The following is a 22,982-nucleotide window of genomic DNA, read 5'->3' as shown; positions in this document are numbered from 1 at the left end:
CAGAACCGTGTGTGCCCGGGGGGCTAGATGCCCAGCAGCAACATCCATCATGCCAGCTGCGGGAAGAGCGGCCGGTAAGTGCTGGGCATGGCGGGGGTGGGGGGGCGGTGGGTAGGGGGCCCTGTCTCCAGGAAAAGCTGGGCTCCGTAGGGTTGGGGGCTCGGGACCACAGCCTGGGGGGGGGGTCTTCTAAGTCACCTGCAAAGACCCCTCCCAGCCTGGGCTCCAGGAGCCAGTTTCTCCAGCTGTAAACACAGCAACACGATCTGCTTCCCTACAGGCGAGGGACCGAACAGGGAGAGAGGGACGTGAAGGATGTCGCAGCTCAGTGCCTGGCTCGCAGGAGTGACACGTGTGGGTCTCTAAATGAGAGACGAGGTGGAGATTCCGGGGGGAAGGGGGTACAGTGAAGGACCGGTGAGACGAGAAATCAAAGACAGGGACCGTGATTGTTCCTTCTGGAGGGCGGATGGCTCCTGTGCCTCAGTTCTCGTCTATAAAATGGGTCATTGGCCAGTTGTTTTCACGCAAAGGGCAGAACACGGAGAAACGACTTTAACTCAAACAGGACGATTTGCAGTCAGATAAGAACTTTCTGAAACTCAGAAAAAAAATTGCATAGACCAATGAGAAGGATGGGCAGACTCCCTTGGATGGAAACAGAATTATAAAGCTGGAAGGGACGAGTCATCTGCCCCCCTATAGACACACATCCCTTGGGTTTTGGATTTTAGAAGTTGACTCAATGGAGAGTGGCCTGCCTCTGGTCAAGAGGTGGTCGGCAGCGGAGCTGGTGTCAGACCCCAGAGCCCCGAACCCTGGTACCAGTGCTCCCCCCATTGCCCACCTCAACCTCAATTCCATTTTTCCAGGAAAGCACATCGACCACCGACGAAGCACTCACCCAATGCCTGCCACTGTTCTAAGCCTCCCCCTAGAATTTCAGGGTTAATCTTCAAAGCAATCTTGTGAAGCAGGCGCCTTATCACAGATAAGGAAACTGAGGCACAGAGCAGCTCAACAAAAAACTCCTGGGCATTTAGCTCGGCAGCAGTGGAGGGAGGCTCTGTACCTGGGCCTCCTGACTTCCCTGCTGGTTCTGCAGCCCCTGGGGGCGGCAACCTCTGTCATTACGGATGGGTGGCCCATTTGTTTGGGGACCTATCTGTTTGGCAGTGCTTTGACAGTCACGGTTCAGTGTGATAGGACTCAAAGACCCCGAGCTCTTCGAAAAGGACAGCAGTGTCCTCGGCAGAGCTTGGCACACGCCTCCACACCAGAACCAGACTCCTCTGGTGGCAGTTTCAGGCAATGCCAGCTCCACGGGTGTGACACGCGTGCAGTCACATAGGACCCACCTTGGAAGCACAGTCTTCACGCTTTTTTTTTTTTTTAACATTTTTATGTAATTTTTGAGAGGCAGAGACAGAGTGTGAGCAGGGGAGGGGCAGAGAGAGAGGGAGACACAGAATCCGAAGCAGGCCCCAGGCTCCGAGCTGTCAGCACAGAGCCCGACGTGGGGCTCGAACTCACGGACCGTGAGATCATGACCTGAGCCCAAGTCGGACGCTCAACCAACTGAGCCACCTAGGCGCCCTCGTCTTCACACTTTTTAAGCAAGTGCCCTGCATTTTTGTTTTATACTAGGCCTTACAAATTACATAGCCTGTCTCGGTTGTGGACAAAGGTCCTTGACCTTTATCTGAAGGGACTGGGGGGTGCACAGCAACGCCACTACCACTGGAGGACAGCCATCCAGTGCCAGGCAGACTCTGGCACCAGGGACCTCAGCTCCCTTCCCTGGAATGAGGTGATTCCACCCCTTTCTTTCCTTTTCCTGGACAGAGGTGTGAGGTCAGCTCAAGGTGGCACTCATATAGATTCTCTCCCTCCCTCTCTCTCTCGTTTTCTCTCTCCCCTTCTCTCCCTCGCTCTCTCCTTCCCACTGGCTGTGGATGCACCAGCAGAGCGAGGCAGACACGAACCTTCTCCAAGCTCAGAGGTAACAACTCACCCTCAGGCTTCCTCCGCGGCCTCTGGCCTCTTACCGACCCTGCTGGGCTTGTGGCTGAAGGCAGCCCGGCCACGTACCTTGGGACACAAAAGGCACACAGAAACTCTGCAATAATATTGACATCGGGCAAAACAGGGACGTGGGGGCAACCCGCGGTGGAAAACTACAGGGTGGATAAAAGGGACGACCTAATTAGATCTGAAACACAAAATCCTGAGTTTAAAAAAATATTTTGCTAAATGATATGTTACTTGATACCTTGTATGTATCACGCGCCCACACACTCACTCGCAAAATGCTATTATATATTTTCCACGAGCCCATGCGTATGTGTGAAAAGAATTTTAAGGGCAGAAGGATCACATCAAAGTCATGTAATAGTTGTTAGCTCTGGAAGTGAGGTAGGGCATCAGAGAGGGGACTGTGAGTATGTAACAAGCTCAAAGGAGAGTGGCCTGGGTGGTTTTATTTCAACGTTTATTTATTTTTGGGACAGAGAGAGACAGAGCATGAACGGGGGAGGGGCAGAGAGAGAGGGAGACACAGAATCGGAAACAGGCTCCAGGCTCTGAGCCATCAGCCCAGAGCCTGACGCGGGGCTCGAACTCACGGACCGCGAGATCGTGACCTGGCTGAAGTCGGACGCTTAACCGACTGCGCCACCCAGGCGCCCCTGGCCTGGGTGGTTTTAAGCGGACACTCCAACCTTGAGGCCGAGGAGGGAGGTCAATCCCCTCCTTCCTGGGGCCCCATTAGGACCTGCTCCCACTGACTTCACAGCACACTGCACGTGGCAGAGCCCTGTCACCTCCCTCATTTTAGGTGATGCCCACGGTAATGCCGTGAGGGGCAGGGCAGGCGTAATTATTATCCCCATTTTACAGATAAGACAACAGAGTCAGGAAGGTGGAGGGATTTGTTCAAGGTCACCAAGGTAGGAAGCAACAGACCGGGACTCTGATCTTCCAAGCCGAGTCCGGGACAGTGGGCGTGGAATGGCGAGGGTCCAGGTGGCCATTTATTTCCCAGGAGCTAGTCAGGGACTTCGGGGCTTATGATGTCCTTCCAGGTGGAGGCAGCTTCTGCTGGATCCGCTCCGAGTCTCCAAGCCCCCACTCCCATCCATAGATGCCCCCTCTCCCATCCTTTGCCCCACCATTCTCCTCCTGAACCCCAAAGGTTATGCCCTTCCAGCTGCCTCATGGTGTTAGCAGCTGCGCCCAGGCAGCAGTAGCCAAAGTACTTTGGCTTCTCACCTCAGAGACGTTTCTTCCCCACCCGCAAGCCCAGCTCTCTTCTGGTCCAAAGTCTTCATTCCCCTCTCGCAACATGCATACCAGGCTCATTGCATTTGCTTCTCCTGATTGGTTCTCCCCTCTGGCTCCTCCCCCTTTCTGGCCACTGATTGGCTCCCCTACTCTGGCTCCTCCCACCTCCCTGGACCAAGTCTCTAACTTCCGCCAGAGGCTGCCTCAGACTCGGTTTTTTGAACTTCGGGGTTGTACTTCTCCAGCTGTCGTCAGTGCCCCGCCGGCCACACAAAACCCCGCCTGAGGAGCTTGTTAAACACCCAGATGCCAGGGCCTCAAGTCCACCGATGCTGATTCAGTAGGTCTGTGCGTGGGGCCCAGGAATCAGTAGCTTATAAAATAAATCCCGGTGATGCTGATGTTCAGTGAAATTTGGAAATCACCCGAGACCAAAACTTTGAGTCAAAAATCAGGGAAACCAAGACCCAAAGAGGCTAAGTTACCTGTCCAAGATCATACAAGCTAATAAACTGTAAGAAACTGTTTGGAGGCTCCTGGGCCTGCTGTGACGCTACGTGTGCCGCGGAATCACACGACACAGGGGGATGGATGGACACACGGCACATACCCTCTGCAAAACTAACCCTCCAGGCTCCCGTCCCGGGGCCTAATGAAAATCTGGGTCCTTTTAATTCTAAGCAAAGGACCCAAAGCCTGGGCCAGCGCAGTCCCTACGGAGCAAGGAGAGGACTGTGGTTTTTTGGTGAAAGGTATCACCCCGCAGGGGGCCAGGGCCTGGCATTCTGCTGCCTGGTCGGTGCCCTGGTCACACATCAAGCAGTGATGAAACTCGAGCTGCCCCTCCCTGTCCTCAGTTGTCCCAGAGGCTCCAGGGACCTGGCCTCTTACCTCTTCAGCCACCCTCCCCAAGATTCAGGTGTCACACACCTGGGCCCCTAGCCAGGCTTCTGGTTCCCAGGCTCCCTCCCCACCCTTCAAGCCTGTGGGGGCCCCCAGGAGATTGCGATTTCCTCTGCTGGAAAGGGCTGGATGCCCTGGAAAGGAGGGAAGACGCTGAGGCAGCGGGACCTCCTCCTGGGCCCCAACAGGCCCTTTCCCACTATCAACAAGCCCCAACTGGACAGGCCACTCTGGATTGACGTCCCCAGGCCCTTCACTGCCAGGCCTGCCCTAGTGCCCCTCCAGCCTTTGCCCTTGCCCTCATTCTTCACCACACACTCGCTGACGGTCATCCCTTCTTAAAAACTGCAGTCTCAAAGTTTCTAGTGTCCAGGGGATCCTGAAAGCCAGTCCTTGTGTTTCTCCTAATTGTGACCGCACCCTCTCCTCACCCCTCACTGGTGCCCAAAGTTGGGAGTGAGGTGTGCAGGAGACATAGGAAGAAGGGGGGAAAACTCTGAAACTCACACCACAAAGAGTGGCCAAAATAACGACAACAATGATAATAACCTGACAATACCAAGTTGTGGCTGAACAAAGCACCTGGAACAGGCATGCGGTGCCTGTTGGGAATGCAGACTGGTACAGCCACTTCTGAAAACAATTGGTCTATTTCTTACGCAGTTAAACAGATACGTGCCATGCAACCCAGCAATCCTACTCATAAGTATTTGCCGAGAAAAATGGAAACCATGTACATGCAAAAACCTACGTGTGGATGTTTATAGAGAAGCTATTGGCAATCATCAAAACCTGGAACCTCCCCCACCGTGCCTTTCAACTAGTAAATGGATAAATAAATTGGCATAGCCAGACAATGGAGTGCTTACTCAGCAATTAGAAGAAATGAAGTGATGAAATGTGGTGGAATCTCAAGTGCATTTTACTAAGTGAAAGAAGCTAGACTCCAAAAATTACATATCATTTGATTCTATTTATATGACTTTCTGGAAAAGGCATAACTTTAGGGAAGGATCAGCCGTTGTCTGGGTTGAAGATAGGGGAAGGGTTGACTATTGAGGGGCAGGTGGGGATTCTGGGGAGGGTGACGGAAATGTTCTATATCATGATTGTGGTGGTGATTATCTGACCGTGTGCATTTATCAAAACTCGCAACCTACACAGGCTGAATTTTACTGTATGGAAATTATACCACCATTTTCCTAAAAGCCTCTCTCACCTCCCGTCTTACTTCCTCAGTAGTTTTCTGCCACATCCTTGAGGACTTCTGCAAAAACCACAAAACTAAACCATGGTTAAATTTAATGTGGGATCCAAGATTGGCTTCCAGGACAGAAAAAAAAAGACATTAATGGAAAAACTGGTAAAATCCAAATAAAGTCTGGAATTTAAATGCCAATGTCATTTCTTACTTGTGACAAATGTCCTATGGTAATGGAAGATGTTGACATTAGGGGAAACAGAATGAGGGGCATAAGAGAGCTGTCTATATTATCCTTGAAACTTTTCTGTAAATCTAAAATTATTCCAAAATGATGGGGCATCTGGGTGGCTCAGTCAGTTAAGCATCCGACTTCAGCTCAGGTCATGATCTCACAGTTCATGAGCTCAAGCCCCGTGTCGGGCTCTGTGCTGACAGCTCAGAGCCTGGAGCCTGTTTCAGATTCTGTGTCTCCCTCTCTCTCTCTGCCCCTCCCCCGTTCATGCTCTGTTTCTCTCTGTCTCAAAAATAAATAAATGTTAAAAAAATGTTTTTTAATTAAAAAAATAAACATAAAAAATTTTTAAAAAATAAATAAAGTAAAATTATTCCAAAACGGTTAACAATTATATACAAAATAATTGTTAATATACCAAAATATATTTGATAGACTTTTTATATTTTTATTATATATATGTAATTTTTATCATTTTGGAAAATTAGTCCCAGCTCTTTCGCATAGAGAAATGAAGACTTATGTTCACACAAAAACCTGTACACAGATGTTTATAGCAACTTTATTTGTTATGGCCCCAAACTGGAAACCACCCAATGTCCTTTAACAGGGAATGGTTAAATAAATTGGGGTATATCCTACATGAAAAAATACTCAGCAATGGGACGCCTGGGTGGCTCAGTTGGTTAAGTATCTGATTTCGGCTCAGGTCATGATCTCATAGTTCGTGAGTTTGAGCCCCGCTCGGGCTCTGTGCTGAGAGCTCAAAGCCTGGAGCCTGCTTCAGATTCTGTCTCCCTCTCTCTCTGCTCCTCCCCCGCTCGTGCTCTGTCTCTCTCTCTCTCAAAAATAAATAAACATCAAAAAGAAAAAGAAAAAGAAATAAAAACTACTCCGCAAAAAAGAAATGAACTGTTGATCCACACACCAACCTGGATTAATCCATAGACTTGTGTTGACTGTAAAAAGCCAGGCTCCAAAGTTTACATACTGTGGGATTCCATTTATGTAACATTCTTGAAGTGGCCAAAGTATAGAAGTGGAAAACAGATTAGTAGTTACCATCAGTTAAAAGAGAAGGTAGGTTGATCGGAAAGTAGCTGTGATTATAATAAAATGGCAGCAGGAAGGTCCTTGTGGGATGGAAATGTTCTGTATCTTGATTGTGTCAACATCAGTATCCAGATTGTGATATTCCTTTTTTTAAGATTTTATTTATTTACAAATTTTTTAAGTTTATTTCTGAGAGAGAGAGAGAGAGAGCATGAGCAGGAGAGGGGCAGAGAGAGAGGGAAACAGAGGATCCAAAGCGGGCTCCACACTGACAGCAGTGAGTCAGATGTGGGGCTCGCGCTCACAAACCCTGAGATCATGATCAGAGCGGAAGTTGGACGCTCAACCGACTGAGCCTCCCGGGCGCCCCCCAGGTTGTGAGGCTCTAGTATAGTTTTGCAACGTTACCATTGGGGAACTGGGTAAAGGGCACTCGAGAAGTCTCTGTACTGTTTCTCCCAACTACAGTGAATCTACAAGTATCTCAAAATTTTCAAGTTTAAATCACCTTAGACTTGGGAAAGAAGAAGAGAAAACTGCTGCGTCTTCAAGATGAAATAAGAAGGGTCGGGGCGCCTGGGTGGCTCAGTCGGTTGAGCGTCCGACTTCGGCTCAGGTCACGATCTCGCGGTCCGTGAGTTCGAGCCCCGCGTCGGGCTCTGGGCTGATGGCTCGGAGCCTGGAGCCTGCTTCCGATTCTGTGTCTTCCTCTCTCTCTGCCCCTCCCCCATTCATGCTCTGTCTCTCTCTGTCCCAAAAATAAATAAACGTTAAAAAAAAAAAAAAAGAAAAAAGAAAAAAAAGAAGGGTCACGGCATTCAGACGGCCGAGCAACCTGGAGCCACCTAAAATAGACCAGTTGGATCAGGAGGATGGTCAGCGTCCCCATTTTGCATCCGTTCTCTTCCTTTCTCCAATACGGCTTCAGGCAAGTCTTCTCAGGCCCTCTCCCTCCTTTACCAAGATGGGAAAAGGCATGGAAAGCCACTAGGAGCAGTCCTAGATAATTGTTCAGACAGGGGGTACCTGCTCACAAGAGGATGTGCATCTGAAGGGAGACAAGTTGGTTAGGCTGAAAAGCGAGCCTCCAATACCGAAATTGCTGACACAGCAGGCAGGGGAGGAAAGATAGTTAACATAATTGGAGGAACGGAGAGCTTCTTGGGACTCAGGAAAGTCCATCAGGCCTGTGAGCTGAGATGATCCATGAGGCCAGTTGTGCCCAGCAAGCATCAGGGTAGGAGACAGGAGGTGGCAGAATGTAAATGTTTTTAATTAAAAAACATTTTTTTAATGTTTATTTATTTTTGAGAGAGAGAGAGTGTGTGTCAATGGGGGAAGGGGCAGAGAGAGAGGCCAACACAGAATCTGAAGCAGGCTTGAGGCTCTGAGCTGTCAGCACAGAGCCTGATGTGGGACTCGAACTCAAGAAGCATGAGATCATGACCTGAGCAGAAGTTGGATGCCCTACTGACTGAGCCACCTAGGCGCCCCCAGAATGTAAACTTCAGAGTGGCATTTCAATATTGGATGGGAATGATTAGGAGCGGAGAGAACTGGGGTTTGAATAATAAAATATATTCATTTTGCCCAGAATCTTTTATTTCCTCCCCCTACCCACACTCCGTTTTCCCGGACAAAGCACTGCCCATCCCGCTCTAAGTAGTGGTACTGAACTCGAACAGCCAACTTGCTAAAAATGATTGGCCTGGGTGTGATGGCATGATCCAAGCCTGGCCAATCATGCTACTTTTCTTCTTGGGCTCCCTACAGTAAGTTCAAGGTAATTCAGTAGCGAGAGGCAAAGCCTGTGTTGGGGCTCCAGGATTTCCGACTCCAAAGCTAGTTTCTTTCCCATTTTCCACCCTGTTCTCTGGGAGCACAAGGATTTCTCTCAGCAAGGCTCATCTGCTCAGATAAAACTTTACGGTACTCAGACATCCCAGTTGCTCTGAGCTTCAAAACCACGGGGGGCCCTGGTAGCCTGTTGTGCCGTAGCCAGATGGACATGAGACCCTGGGAAAGTTACTTTACCTCCCTGAACCTCAGTTTCCCCATCTTCCATCTGAGTTAATAACGGTAAGGATCTCCCAGGGGTGTCTTGTGAATTAAGTGAGACAATCAGCGGAAGGTGCTTAGCACATAGCGAGTGCTCTGGCAGAGCTCAGTGAGCAAACTCTGGTCATTACGAAAGAGAAACCCAGGGCCAGACATCTGTCACCATGTCAGCTGTCTGACGTCCCTAATCCCCCAGGCTCTGACCTTCTCCCTCTTCCCAAGCTCAGCCCTGTCCAGGCTATTCTTGTCTAAACTTTCCCAAATGTCACTCTTTGGGTTTTTTCTTCTTTATGCTCTGTGTCTTTATCTAGGTGACATTTTTCCCCCTCCACAGGGACTTTTGTGAGAACAGGAGTAGAAACAACAAAAGGGCCTCTGGTCAGGCTCCCCCCAAAGAGCAGGAGGATATTGTGACCTAGAGACACCCGGAGGGAGTCCCGAGGGAGTGGAGGGGGAGAGGAGGGGGAGGTTGAGCTGAGGGAGTGCTGGGGGCAGTTCTGCAACTAAGCCAAAGGGCAGGCCTCCCTCTCTAGAAAAAACTCCACTGACAGAATCTCAAGGATGATGAGTCAGGGAAATCCAGCTCTGGAATCCTTCACAGACCCTGTTCCGCATGGGAACTTGGGGAGCAGATTAAAACACCTTCTAGCACTTTCTGTCCATATGTGACTATGCTGGCTGGCTCGGTCAGGTCAATCCTAAGCGTCCCCAGGCTGGGTGGCGAGATCAAGACACGGAGCTGGCCCCACCACAGGCAGGCCGTCCCAAGGCTGCAGGCCCCTCGGCCTGGCGTTACCGTGGTTGTGTGTGAGAGGGGTGAGGAGCGTCTCCACGGCACCAGGTGCCTGTAGTACATCAATGAGAGCTTCAGGGAGGGTCGAATGAATGACAGAGAGAAAACGAAGAGCGGGACCTGCTGAGAGGAGGTGTATGTCAAGGGCAGGAGAGGGCTCCGTTCGCAAACACCTCCCTCGGGTCTGCCGGCTCACCACCGCCCAGGCTCTGGAAACTGGCCATGCTCGGGCATGGGCCCCAGCGTGCTCCCGGGTTACCCCTCACTCTTGGATTCAGCCCATTGGATCCAAGAAGAACGCCTGACTGGAGGTAGCCAGTCTGATTCTTTCTTCCGGGAATCGGCGCTCCTTACCTGTGAGAATGGCAGGTGAGGGGCAGACAGGGCCATCGCTGGCGGGAGGGTCCAGGGCACGGGGCCAGTCCGAAGCCGCTCTCGACGCTGTTCTCCCAAGGCCCATGCTGTTAGCTGGGAGCCCCAGGACTCCCCAGTTCACCCCCATTTATGGCTTGAGCTGGCAAGAGTCCACTTATGTGCTTGCAAACAGAGGAACCTGCTGCTTAGGCCCACACATGGTCACAGGCCGGCCTGTGTGCCGCTGTCATCCACATGTGAGGGGCTTGGAGCCACGGGCCACCGGCCGTGGGCTTCCCCCCCACCCCGCAACACCAGGGTGGCGGAGAGAAGGCAGGCCAGCCAGGCCTTCTGGATGGGGCGACGAGCTCAGGGGAAGGAGCGCTGGGTTGGAATCAGGAAGCCCACCTTTGAGGCTTGGCTCAGCTTCCGTGTGTGACCCTGGACCCTTGTCACTGCGTCTCTCGGCCTTTTGATCTTTTATCCTTTTCTACCTCCGTCTCTCCGATGCCAGAGTTCTTGGACATCTTTGTCTTGCTTTCTTTTTGAAGTTTATTTCTTTTGAGAGTGGGGAGGGGCAGAGAGAGCGGGGGAGAGAATCCCAAGCGGGCTCTGCGCTGTCCGTGGGAGGCCCGATGCAGGGCTTGATCTCACAGACCGTGAGATGGTGACGGAAGCCAAAACCAAGAGTCGGATGCTTAACCGGCTGAGCCAGCCAGGTGCCCCTTGGGCATCTTTTTTTAGTCGCCCCTTCAAACTGGTCCCTCCCCTTTCCTTCCATTCTGCCCTAACATAGGCACACACACACACACACACACACACACACACACACTCACACATTCCCACACTCTCTCTCCATTGTGCACATATGGCTTGCATGCCTTCTTTCTTTGTCTTTCTGTCCTTCTCTGTCCCTTGTAAGATGCCTTGAACTCAATGTGCCTTTGCAGCGTATGGGGGGAGGCAGGGGCCGTATCAGTCAGAGTAGGTGAGCTGATGCCGTGGCACCAAAGGCCTCCCAAGCCTCAGGGGGCTTCTTCCTCCTGCTCACTGTCCGCGGTGAGCCCACTGGAGGCCCAGCTTCTTCTAGTCGCTCTACCCCAAGGCCTGGGGATGACAGAACAGTCACTGCCTGGGGAACTGCCCACTCTTTGGCCAGTGGGTTTTGGTGACGGCAGGAAAGAGGAACGTGGCTGTCCAGAAACAGACCCAGAGTCAGTGATGCAAGTGCCAACAGCTAATTTGCGGGGGGGGGGGGGGGGGGGGGGCAGGTACAGGGGACACTGGAATGGAGTGGGAGAATGCCTCAGGGAAAGGAAAGCAGCTAATAAGGGATGTGGATTAAGCCAGCCACCGCTGTGGGTGAATGCGGTTCGTCCCCTGGGAAATCCCGGGGAAACAGTGAGGAACCCATGCGCCAGGGTGAGCCCGCCTCAGGGGTGAGAGAGCTGGGGTATTTATATCTCAACCCCCCCAGTCGCTGGCCCGGGTTGACAGGGATGAGGTGTGTATTTCCCTGGCACTCCCAGCCTGGGGTGCGCGCGGGCAGAGCCGTGTTTTGTGGTCTAGACAAAGCCCTTGGGAACAGAGACGCAGACACTGGGGGGACTAAGTCATCAGGATGCTCCAAGAGCTGTGGGCGGGGCGCCGACCGGCTCTGCCTTGACCGCCAGTCACGCATGAGCTCTTTAGTTTGCCCCTAAAGTGATACCGTCACTTCCACTCACGTGCCAGTGGCCAAATAGAGTCACACGGTCATGCAGACCCTCAACGGCACAGAGGATCTAGTCCCGCCAGGTACCTAGATGGAGAGAACGCCAGAATATTTGTGACAACGACGGGGACCCAGTCTGGACTCTTGCTGCTGGTGCAGAAGCAGCCAGACTGAATCTGCCGTGAGACACCAAAGGTCATGTCCACGGGCCACAGGTGGTCTCCTGCTGGAACACTTGCAGCCTGTCTCCTCCCCCACCCCTCCCTGTGGTCCATTTTGGGTTTCCTCTCCCTGTTCTCTCCCCCTCTCCTCTCAGCAAAGTCATTTCCGGGTTGCCCCTCAGCCCTCCCCTCACAGGTGCCCCAGGGGGGTTCCTTAGCTGTTCCCATCCACCTCGAAGTTCAAATAAGCAAACACTTTGCGGTTTGCAAATTGCACAGGCAGCCAGTCTTTCTTCTCCTCACCTCACATGAAGGACACCGTCTTCAGCTCAACAGATGTGGAAACTGAGGCACAGAGGAAGTAGATGGCCTGCTTAAGAATACACAGTTCATGGCAGTCTAGTTGAAAAGGTCCTCGTCCAGGAAATTTTGGAAGGTTCCTGTCTCCTAATCTGGTGCTCAACCTTCCCTCTTATGTGGCTTTTTAAAGGTCAGCTTCTGGGGCACCTGGGAGGCTCAGTTGGTTGGGTGGCCGACTTCGGCTCAGGCCATGATTTCACGGTTCGTGAGTTCGAGCCCCACATCGGGCTCTGTGCTGACAGCTCAGAGCCTGGAGCCTGCTTCGGATTCTGTGTGTGTTTCTCTCTCTGCCCCTCCCCTGCTTTCTGTCCCTCAAAAAAAAAAAAAAAAAAAAAGAAGGAATAAACATTTAAAAAATTAAAAAAAAAAAAAAAAAGGTCAACACCTGACTCCACCCACCATCTAGGGCCACAAGGGCCACCTCCTTCTCGCCATCCTAACTGGCCGGCACCCTATCATTCTGTTATTTCACAAGTGCGTGTCCCTGAATGTGTTCTTCTGTCTTCCTTGAAAGCTCTTTTCTGTCTTCAGCAGCCGGCGGGCACCCGGAAGCTGTCCACCTCCCTCGAGCATAAGAGCTCCTGGGTCTCCTCCCTGCAGGCTAGACTTGCTGGCAGGTGGATTCCTCCCACCTGTGGCTACAGCCACTCAGATGCCAGTTCTGTGGCTCACGGCCCAAAGGGCAGCCCAAACCTCCCTCTTTTCATCAGCCAGTCCATTGGTTCAATTCCCCACACCAGTGAAGCTCTCAGCCAGCCCAAGGATCCAGAGCTGGCCCGTTCACCCCACTCCCTCTCCTGGGAGGGCAGCCACTAGAATCTTCTGCCTAAATCACCCCCCTCGGCTCTTCTCTAAACAGCCCATGGCACTGGTTTGGGCTTCCTTGCACTGGGTCCGGCCTGAATTCTTCACCCCCCTCTCAAGGCTCCAGACCTCCGACAGCCATGGCAAGGGGACAGGAGAGGGCGGAGGGCAGGCCTGAGTAAAACCTCGAGAGTCAAGAAGGAATTGGGTATCTCGCTGCCATTGTGGTTCCGGCAGGAGACCACATGTGGCCAGCGGACAGGTGGAATAAAGCCTTTGCCTTCTAGGTCCCTAAGTACGTTAGAACCTGGGGCGTCTGTGGCCCACACTTAGCCCGCACTCGCTCCTTTCGTCCCAACACACAATCCCATTTTATGGATGAGATAACAGAGGATGAAGTAGGCAGATTGAAATCAGAGAGGAGTTGTGTTCATTTATCCTTGAAGAATATTGACTGAGTGCTTATTATGTGCCAGTCGCTGTTCCAGGCACTAGGGATAGACAGACACGGGAAGGAGACAGATAAAAAGTATGTCAACAAAGAAACACGTATAGTAGAGTGTCGAGTCATGACAACTGTGCTGGAGGGAAACAGAGCAGAGCCAGGACGTGCAGGGAGACAGCACCATCCCGGAAGGAGGGTTTCTTTGTCCAAGGAGGCAGTATTTGATCGGAAACCTGGACAGAGCGGGAAAGAGCATCATGCAAAGCTTGGCGAGAACACTCCAGGAGGAGGGAACGATGCCTAGTGAAGAAGGCACAGAGGTAGAATGAGCTCGAAGGATCTCGGGAGCAGCAAGAAGGCTGGTGTGGCCGGAGCAGAGTGACAGGAAGGGACAGAGGCAGGTGGGCTGGAGACCACGCAGGGCCTTGTATTGGTCAGGGGGACCCAGCTGCTGTAACAGCCACCCAAGCTCTAATGGCTTAACACGTAGAGGTTTGTTTTTCTGCTCATGTAATTGTTCTGTTAGTGTCATAAGACACTATGACACAGGGCACAGGGCTCTTGTTCCACATACCCAAGGACCCAGGCACCCTCCAACTTGGGGCTCTTTCATCTCCTCAGAATCCTCGGTGGATCCCCCACGTCTAGCTGGCCGATGAGAAATGCGAGGGGAGAGGCCACGCCCCTGCCCTCCCCGCCCCACCTCCACCCGTGCAAGGAGGCTGAGGCACGTTGCAGGGGTGAGTCCGGGACCCAGAGGAGAATGTAGGTTTTGGTGAGCACTGGTGGCCTCCGCCGTGAGCCTCGGTGAGGCACTTGGATTTCCTTCTACAAGTGGTGAGTAGCTGTCAGGAGGTTGAGAAGAGACGAGGGAAACCACCCAGTTTGTGTTTGAAAGGCTCACTCTGGATGCAGGGAAGGAGGGGCGCTGGAGTAAAGAATCAGCCGGAGTCACCTGGCTAGTTCAGTGCTACAGCTGGAATTTGAACTCCACCAGGCTGGCTCCGGAGGCCTTGGGCTTCGCCCCTGGGTCTGCTGCCTCCCGAAGCACGTCGTGCAGCTGTCAGCTCTTACATGGTTGCAGTAGCCAACCTGCCCACCTGTCTTTCCTGAAAACAGTTCACATGGGAGGTAGAGGACAGGTTTCAGGTAAGTCAGGCCTGGGGTCGAACCCTGGCTCTCTCTGCCCTTAGCAACTACAGGGCCTCTGTTGCCTCGTTCAGCCTCAGTTTCCCGAAGAATGTAGCTCATAGGGTGATTGTGGCCATGAAGTGACGCACTGTGTATGTAGTGTGGCACTGGGGCACAGCGGCTCTGTGCTAGGGGCTCCAGGGACAGTCTTCTAGGTATGCTTCTAGAAGCCTTGGGAAGAGCATCCCTGATCCCCAGTGTTAGGCTTTCCTTTTCCTGGAAGCCTGGGATCCTGTCCCCTGGGCTTAAGGCTTTGCCTCCTACGACCATGCAGAATCCACTGACAGAGGTGGCTACAGTCCAAAGTCCCTGTCAATTCTCTCCAGGGGAAGAGCTTCAGCAAACCCTCCTCAGAAGGCTGCTTGAGCCAGTCTGCAGGGAAGGGAGTGCCCACAAGGGGAAAAGTGGCCCTTAAATCAGGACCAGAGATCCACTTTCCCTCCTGGGCAATTCTGCCTGCTCTCACCCCAGAATTCTCTCACATTCCTTCAATCCATTCCAGGAAGAAGAAGTTGGCCAAACTCTGCTTCCCCCGAGCTCTCGGTGGGATCTCACAGGCTAGGACCTCGCCAGTATGAAGATCTGGGAGTGAGGCCTTGGCACCGACATCTGAATCTCTGAGCACCGAAACTCTGAGCTTTTTTCTTTTCTTTTCTTTTCTTTTCTTTTCTTTTCTTTTCTTTTCTTTTCTTTTCTTTTCTTTTCTTTTCTTTTTTAATGTGTATTTATTTTTGAGAGAGAGAGAAACAGAGCACGAGCAGGGGAGGGGCAGAGAGAGAGGGAGACACAGAATCCGAAGCAGGCTCCAGGCTCCGAGCTGTCCGGACACAAATCCTGACACGGGGCTCGAACTCAAGAGCCGTGAGATCATGACATGAGCTGAAGTCGGATGTGGAACCGACTGAGCCACCCGGGCGCCCCCAAAACTTTGAGCTTGTCTGATGCATGATGTTCGCAATGATTCAAAGGAGGAAAGCTCCAAGAAGATTCTAAAAAGCTCCGACCTAAACCTCCTCCTGGCTGAGCACATTTTGACATGTTGAATAGTGACAGGTGGAAGGAAGAGGGATTCTGACAAGTCTGGGCAGGAGATAAAGCCTGAGGGTGCAGGCTGGGGCGGGAGAGTGTCTGGGGCTGTTCACTGGCCACATTAACGGGCTGGAGCTAGAGAGCCACAGGAAGGAACTGGGGAGGGCCAAGCAGGAGCATTGAAGAAAACCTGCCAGAATGTTCCCTCAGGACATGTGGAGCTAACAGTTGTGATCTAACAGACAAGTGTGGCTTCAGGAAGGAGAGAAGGACTGGAAGGCCAAGGAGAAGACAAGAGAGAAAGGGAAAGAGGACAGAAGGGGTTTAAAAAAAACCTTGAAAGATAACGGAATTTCAGAGTCCACTGAAAATCTCTCCCACTGCACAACACCAGAAATGGGGGGGCGGGGTGCAAAATACAACAAACACTCTGAAAGATATCTTTCGGGGCGCCCGGGTGGGTCCGTCAGCTAAGCGTCCGACTTCGGCTCATGTCATGATCTCACAGTTCGTGGTTTCGAGCCCCACATCGGGCTCTGTGCTGACAGCTCAGAGCCTGGAGCCTGCTTCACATTCTGTGCCTTCCTCCCTCTCTGCCCCTCCCCCACTCATGCTCTGTCTCTCTCAAAAATAAAAAATAAAAACATTTTTGAAATTAAAAAAAAAAAAAGCACTGAATTCACAGACAGGTGAGGGCAATCCTCAGGGCCCCCAAATGAAGAGAGAGTAGGAAATAAAGATGCTAAGATGACTGTAGATAGTAGATGCCCCAGGACATTAGCCCAGCTCCCTAACATAGGGTCTTAAGTTTTTTTTTTGTTGTTTTTTTGTTTTTTTTTTAAATTTTTTTTCAACGTTTTTTATTTATTTTTGGGACAGAGAGAGACAGAGCATGAACGGGGGAGGGGCAGAGAGAGAGGGAGACACAGAATCGGAAACAGGCTCCAGGCTCCGAGCCATCAGCCCAGAGCCCGACGCGGGGCTCGAACTCATGGACCGCGAGATCGTGACCTGGCTGAAGTCGGACGCTTAACCGACTGTGCCACCCAGGCACCCCGGGTCTTAAGTTTTAAGATCCACATGGCATTTAAGCAAGGTGGGAAATCGGAATTGAGATTCCAGCGTAAAACCGAAATCTTTTTCATCTGGAATGACCTGGAATGAGGCTGGTGGCCTCACCAGCAAAGAGAGACTGAAGGAAACATAGCCGTCTTGGCCTGGGCTCTCAGTTGAAAAAAAAAAAGCGAATCTTTCCTGAGAATTTGGGAATCATAGACTCTTTTCTTCTGCAGGTTGGGGTTCAAATGTACACTGCTTATGTGATTTGGAAAACCACAAACCAGGAAGTTTTTTCTTAAAGTCAAGCCAGCTTAGTAGTACCTTGGGGAGCCAACGTTAATCCTCTTGGGAGCCGACGCTCTTAAGCGAGACCTCCCAGAATTCCCACAGATAAGGACAGCCCACGTGGACATGAGGGCACAACCTGTAACTCCAAGGTACATAAGAAAGCGAGCCACAATGAGTGAGAATCAGCAGCTAAAACAAACAGCAGAATTAGGCCTCCAGACGACCTCAGATATTGGAATTATCAAATTCGGACCAAAAACCAGCAGGTTTGAATTATTTAGAGAAAAATACTAAAAAAGATACAAAGCTTTTACGCAAACGTGATTTTGTGCCAGCTTCCCAAAACCTCTTTGGGATAGGAAGGGGAAGTTGCATTTGCTCCAGTGTTGGATAAAGACTCAGAACAGAGGCCAGGAGATCTGCTTGGGATCACACATCAGTAACAAGCAGCATCAGAACGTGAAATCCATGGTCGCCTGCCTGCAAACCCGATGCTGATTTCTTGTAAGTCCCCTTATTCTCAATCACATTCTCGAGGGCCGCTTGGACGGGGGGTGGCTTAGCAGTGGCGAAGCAGTCAAGGATCAGTACAGGGAAAAGCAACAGGGATGCATGCCACTGTCCTTCGCTCTGACCGTCTGGAACATTGGGTGCGCTCCGTGACCCGTGGAGCCTGGAAACTCCATCCTACTTACCCTAGGAGGTCTGTGTTAGGGTGAGGGAAGAGGTGGAAGAAAGAGTAAGGGAGAAAGAAAAGGAGGGGAAGGAAGAACAAGGGAGGAGAGACACAGATAATGCAAAAAAGCATAATCACGGGGCACCTGGGTGGCTCAGTCAGTTAAGCATCTGACTCTTGATTTCAGCTCAAGTCATGATCTCACAGTTCGTGAGTTCGAGCCCCACGTCGGGCTCTGTGTTGACAGTGTGGAGCCTGCTTGGGACATCTCTTCTCCCTCTGTCTGCCCCTCCTCTGCTCATGCTCTTTCTCTCTCTCTCTCTCTCTCTCTCTCTCTCTCTCTCTCTGCTCCCCTGCCTACTTGCTCTCTTTCTGTCTCTCAAAATAAATAAAATAAACATTAAACAACAACAAAAGAGCATAATCGCATAAAAGGACTGTCCAAAGGAAAAAGCGAACCTTTGGATTGACAGTTTTCAAAGATCCAGGCTCTGCTAAGTGATCCATTAAATTTTATATCCCCCTCCTCCCTCAATGATAACGTTGTATCTCAGCACATGAGAGCCTATCTAGGGACCACATTAACCCGCCTCCCTTGCAGTCAGATGTGACCTTGGGGCTAAGTGTTCACGAATAGAATGTGAGCAAAGAGAGGGGCTCTGTTCCAGGCTGGAGCCATAAGACAGAGGCGTGCCTCCAAGAAAACCCGGCCTTGATTCTAGACCCCAGGGCTATGGGTCCGCAGAACCACACAACAGAAGGAATCTGGGCCCCTGTACGTGTGCGTGAACAGAGTTGCCCGCTGACCTGGGATGTTACAGGAGAAGGAATTGAACTTGTATCTTCTGAGCTGTTGGGGCTCTTTGTTACAGCAGCCTGGCTTTACCTTACCACACCAAGAAAAACACGCCCTGATACTGCTGTGAACAGGTGACAGAGCATCAGAAGCACACATGTCGCATGATGCAAAGCTCTGTAAAATTCTGACACGAACCAAAAGTCCGTGCCGATGGCTGGAAGAATTGGCAGAGATGATGCCCCTGAAGTGTCATCGTCACCTGGGTGATGCTGCGAGGCTCACGGTTTTTCTTAGTTTGGGGTTTTTTTCTTGATTTTCTAAATACTATTTCACCATCCATGGAACTTTGACTTTTGTCTCACAACTTACAGTACCAATTCCATGGACTTCTGCCACCTCTCATGTTTCTTACCTTCGTGAAGCATATTTTTCCCTCTGAGTATTCAAGAGGGCAAATGCTCTTTCTGGGGGTTCCCCTGGCTGCACAGACAGAGGGAAATGTCCAGGGCAGGAGAAGCCCAACCGGCCTGGGCAGGCAGTGAGGAGTGGGTCTGCTCACCTGGCCCTTTCCACCCCGGGCTCTCTGCCCCTGCTGGACTGGGGCCTCCGGCTGGGTCCCTGGGGGCGTCTTCAGCAGTTACTTTCCTTCTGAAACCAGAAGCGCCTGGTGGGTAGACAGTAAGCCCTCCCCCTCCCCCACCCATCCACATCCTGAGCAGAAGGGGCAGGAGTGACCCCCACCCAGGGAGGCCTGAGAGTGCTTCATGCAAATCACGCCAGCCCCCATCCCTGGGGAGACTTCAAAAGCCTTGCCCCTGTCCCCACTGTGCTTGGGACACAGTGTCCGGGGCCTGATAGCCCTTTCAGGAAACAGGGCAGGTCAGAGCGGGAAGGGCCTTCCAACACTCCTTGGTCCAACCCCTTCAATTTACAAAATGGGAAACTGAGGCCCAGAGAAAGGGAGTGACTTCCAGGCAGGGTTTAAGTCTCAGCTCCTCAGCAAGAACATTTTTTACCAAACCCCGCTAGCTCTGTACAGATTTGTGTTGGTGGCCTCTTATCCATGGCATGTATTTTGCATCCAAAAAACAAACCACACGCAAATATCCCACCCATTCTCACTGAAAATACACACAGTCCCTCTAAACGCTGACCCTGAGCTCATTAAAACCAAGATGCTCTGGCTCTTGGGAAGGAAGATCGACCCCCACCGCCCCGACACATACACACACACCCCACCCCTGGCGTAGCAGAGGCAGACTCCTGCAGGGATGGCCCCGGGATCCCTGGGGTGGGGGGGGTGCTGAATGTGCCCCCACAGCACACAGGAGGAGGCCCTACAGCTAGAAGCCGCTGCCCTGGATTCTGGCCCCATCGATACCTGTTTGCTGTGTGGCTATGGGGCCCTCACGTGCCCTCTCTGAGCCTCAGTGTTGCAGGTGAAAAGTCTCAGCGCGGGAGTGGTCCTGATGACATTCTGGGATCGGAATGGCTGAGGAAAGAAACTTTGTTAGGTCCTCAAGTGGGCAAGCAGGACTCTGCTCCCAGACCGGCCCAGCCCAGGAGGGCGCAGAGAAAAGAGCCAGCTTTTGGGTGGGAAGAGGGAAGAGAGGGTCCCAGCTGCCCTGTGCAGCGGCTCTGAGGTGGTTACGTGGCAGGGACAGAAGCAGCTCGTTGGGCGTGGTCCGATAGCACCTTGCATGGTCCTGCCTGGGACTGAGCGGGTCCTCATACAGGGACGTCTTGCCGGGGTGAAGATCCCACCGGCTAGGGGTGAGTGAAGCCTGGGCAGACAGAACCTTGGGGCTCCTTGCCCTCACACACTCGTTTCCTGCTTCATCCGCCCTCTCCTAGAACAACCTGAGGAGGCTGTGAGTCCCGGCTCATCCAGCCCTCCCTTCCTCCCTCCCCAGTGCCAGCCAGCAACCCCGTGGCGGGGAGGCCTTCCCTGACTCTGCACCGCCTGTTCCCAGGACGGGGCTCCTGCTGCCTTCTTTGGTGTGGACAATTAACAACTTCTCATCACACAGCAATGCCCACCCCCAACCCCATGTGCTTCTGATGCAGCCCAGGAGTTACAAGTTCTCAGGACTAGTCTTCTGATTCCTCTCCGTGAGTAAATGCACTCACGTGATCACAGCAGCCAAGCCCAAGGCCCGTGCCATGGTTCCCCTGGGGGGCGGGGGAGGGACCTCGTGTCACCCAAAGGAGCACGGGAGGGGGCCTCCTGGGAACCACCAGGTCTGAACAAGAGGATGATCGGAGTTTCTGGCTTTGATTCTGTTTCTGCCTGCCTTGCGTTCAGCCATGGCAGCCTGCTCCCCGAAGCCCTGCGGGCTGACTCAGAGGCCAACCGCCTCTCTAACCGCGGGCTTCTTCAGTTCCAGGCCGCCCCCCACCTGCCCGGGACCCGGGCCCTCCCAGCTGGCCTCCACCCCCTCGCCCTCCCCCACTCCTGTCCAATCTCCGCAAAGAAACCTCCTCCCAGCTTTGATTCTGGCTTCTCTTCCCCAAAGCCTCATCGTGCTCTGCTTCTTCTCTCTCCGCCCAGACAGTAGTTTCTTTAATCCTCTCTGCCAGGAGGCCTCTTTTCTTCCCTGCTCTGAGATCCTCTTCTACCCCTGCTTTTCCTCCTGCTCCTTCTCCCCTTTCTCTGCCTCCTCCACCTCCCCTTCCTCCAGAAAGCCCTCCTTGCTTAATTGGGAAGGGAGAAAAAACATCCCTGAGTCATCTGTAATTGTCCAGCACCATCTCGCCTTCTCTGCCAGATGCTGCAAGTGGCTGGGGCCAGAGAGGCAGGCAGGGGGCCCCGCCCACACTCACTGCCACCCGGTACACGGCTTCCTTTTTGGAATTAGTCAGGCTCTTTCTAAAGTTCATACAGAAAAATAACCAAGCAAGAATACGCAGAGATCTTCTAAAAAAGAACCGTGAGGGGGCCTAGACCTACCAACTATTTAAAATAGTATAAAGCTATGGTGATTAAAACAACATGAATAGACAGACAGATCAAGGGAAAAGAAAAGAAAACTCTAGAACGAAAACAAATAGTAACAGCAATTTGGTCTCTGGTGAAGATGGTGTCTCAGATCATTGGGGGTAAGACGGGTTATTTATTCAACGGTGTGGAACAAATGGACAACGGAGCTGGGTGCCTGTCTCACACCTTGTACCACAATAAATCTCAGACGCATTAAAGGCATAAACATAAAAATATGGAATCCGTAAGATACTGTTAAAACATACTTTCAATGAGTTTGGAGGAAGGAAAACCTTTTATTTATTTATTTTGATTTATTATTTTTGAGAGAGAGAGTGCAGGGGAGGAGCAGAGAGAGGAAGGGACAGAGGATCCAAAGCAGGCTCCGTGCTGACAGCGGCAAGCCCAATGAGGGGCTCGAACTCATGAACTATGAGATCATGACCTGGGCCAAAACTGGATGATCAACTGACTGAGCCACCCAGGCCTCCCAGAATGCCTTTTAAAATACATTACAAAACCTAGGGGTGCCTGGGAGGCTCAGTCGGTTAAGCTTCCAACTTCAGCTCAGGTCATGATCTCACGATTTGTGAGTTCGAGCCCCGCGTTGGGCTCTGTGCTGACAGCTCGGAGCCTGGAGCTGCTTCAGATTCTGTGTCTCCCTCTCTCTCTCTCTGCCCCTCCCCTGCTCGCACTCTGTCTCTCTGTCTCTCAAAAATAAATAATAGACGTTAAAAAACTTTTTTTAAATAAATAAAATAATGTACATTACAAAACCTAGAAACCATAAAGAAAAGGTTTATAAATCTGACTACATAAAAGCCAACATTTCATCCATGGAAAAAAAAAATCCCATAAGTAAACCACAAACTGGCATCTCTTAGCACAGGCAAAGGGATTGTGTTCTTAATATGTAAAGATTCCTCCAAATCCAAGAAAAATGAACAACAATCCAGATGCAAAACTAGCAAGTAAAGAATATAAATGGTTCACAAAGAAGGAAGAACAAATAGTTCTCAGACACATGAAAAGAGGCTCAACTTCATTCATAAAAGAAATGCAAATTAGCCTACAAGGAGACAGCATTTTTTTTTTTCACCTAGCAAATCAGCAAAGATAAAATACATTTGCCAACACATTTTTGTATATTGCTGGTGAGGGTGTAAATTGATGCAGTCTCTAAAAGAGGCCGTTTGACCATCAAAATTAAAAATTCATATGCCTTCTGACCCAGGAATTCTACCCCTAGATATTTATCCCAGAGATTAAGAACAGAAGTGCATTTTTGTAGGGCTAATGTATTGATGCACCTCTCCTAAAACAAAAAATTGGAAAATGGCCTGAATGTCTACATAGAAGGTTAATTAAATGAATCAGCCTTAAGATAGAATACCAGCAACCATTTAAAAAATGTAGCTACTCTCAGGGCGCCTGGCTGGCTCAGTTGGAAAAGCATGAAACTCTTGATCTTGGGGTCATGAGTTTGAGCCCCATGTTGGGTGTAGAGATTACTTAAATAAAACTTTAAAAAAAATGTTTTTAATGTAGCTACTCTTAAAAAAAATGTAGCTACTCTCTATGTGCTGACATGGAAAGA

General features: G+C 51.3%; 1 long non-coding RNA gene across 6 annotated transcripts in view; it reads right to left on the bottom strand.

The window, feature by feature from the left end:
* Positions 1–7,452: 7,452 nt before the first annotated feature.
* The window catches only part of LOC147574452 (uncharacterized), a 60,375-nt gene continuing 44,845 nt past the window's right edge, over positions 7,453–22,982 (bottom strand). For 3 of the 6 annotated variants that reach the window (XR_015244214.1, XR_015244217.1, XR_015244215.1), the window contains 2 exons: positions 19,787–19,897; positions 17,959–19,053 (listed from right to left, as the gene is read on the bottom strand). This is a non-coding gene — a long non-coding RNA (uncharacterized LOC147574452). Of the gene's footprint in view, positions 11,681–11,874; positions 12,420–17,958; positions 19,054–19,786; positions 19,898–22,982 lie in introns of those variants that run through there. The other 3 variants (XR_015244219.1, XR_015244216.1, XR_015244218.1) reach the window with 3 other exon arrangements.

This window comes from Puma concolor, chromosome E1, assembly GCF_028749965.1.
Source record: "Puma concolor isolate L17-30 chromosome E1, mPumCon1.1.hap2, whole genome shotgun sequence".
Classification (NCBI taxonomy): Eukaryota; Metazoa; Chordata; class Mammalia; order Carnivora; family Felidae; genus Puma; species Puma concolor.
Note: the sequence above shows the minus strand (reverse complement) of the source record. Positions and strands in the feature narration are given on the sequence as shown.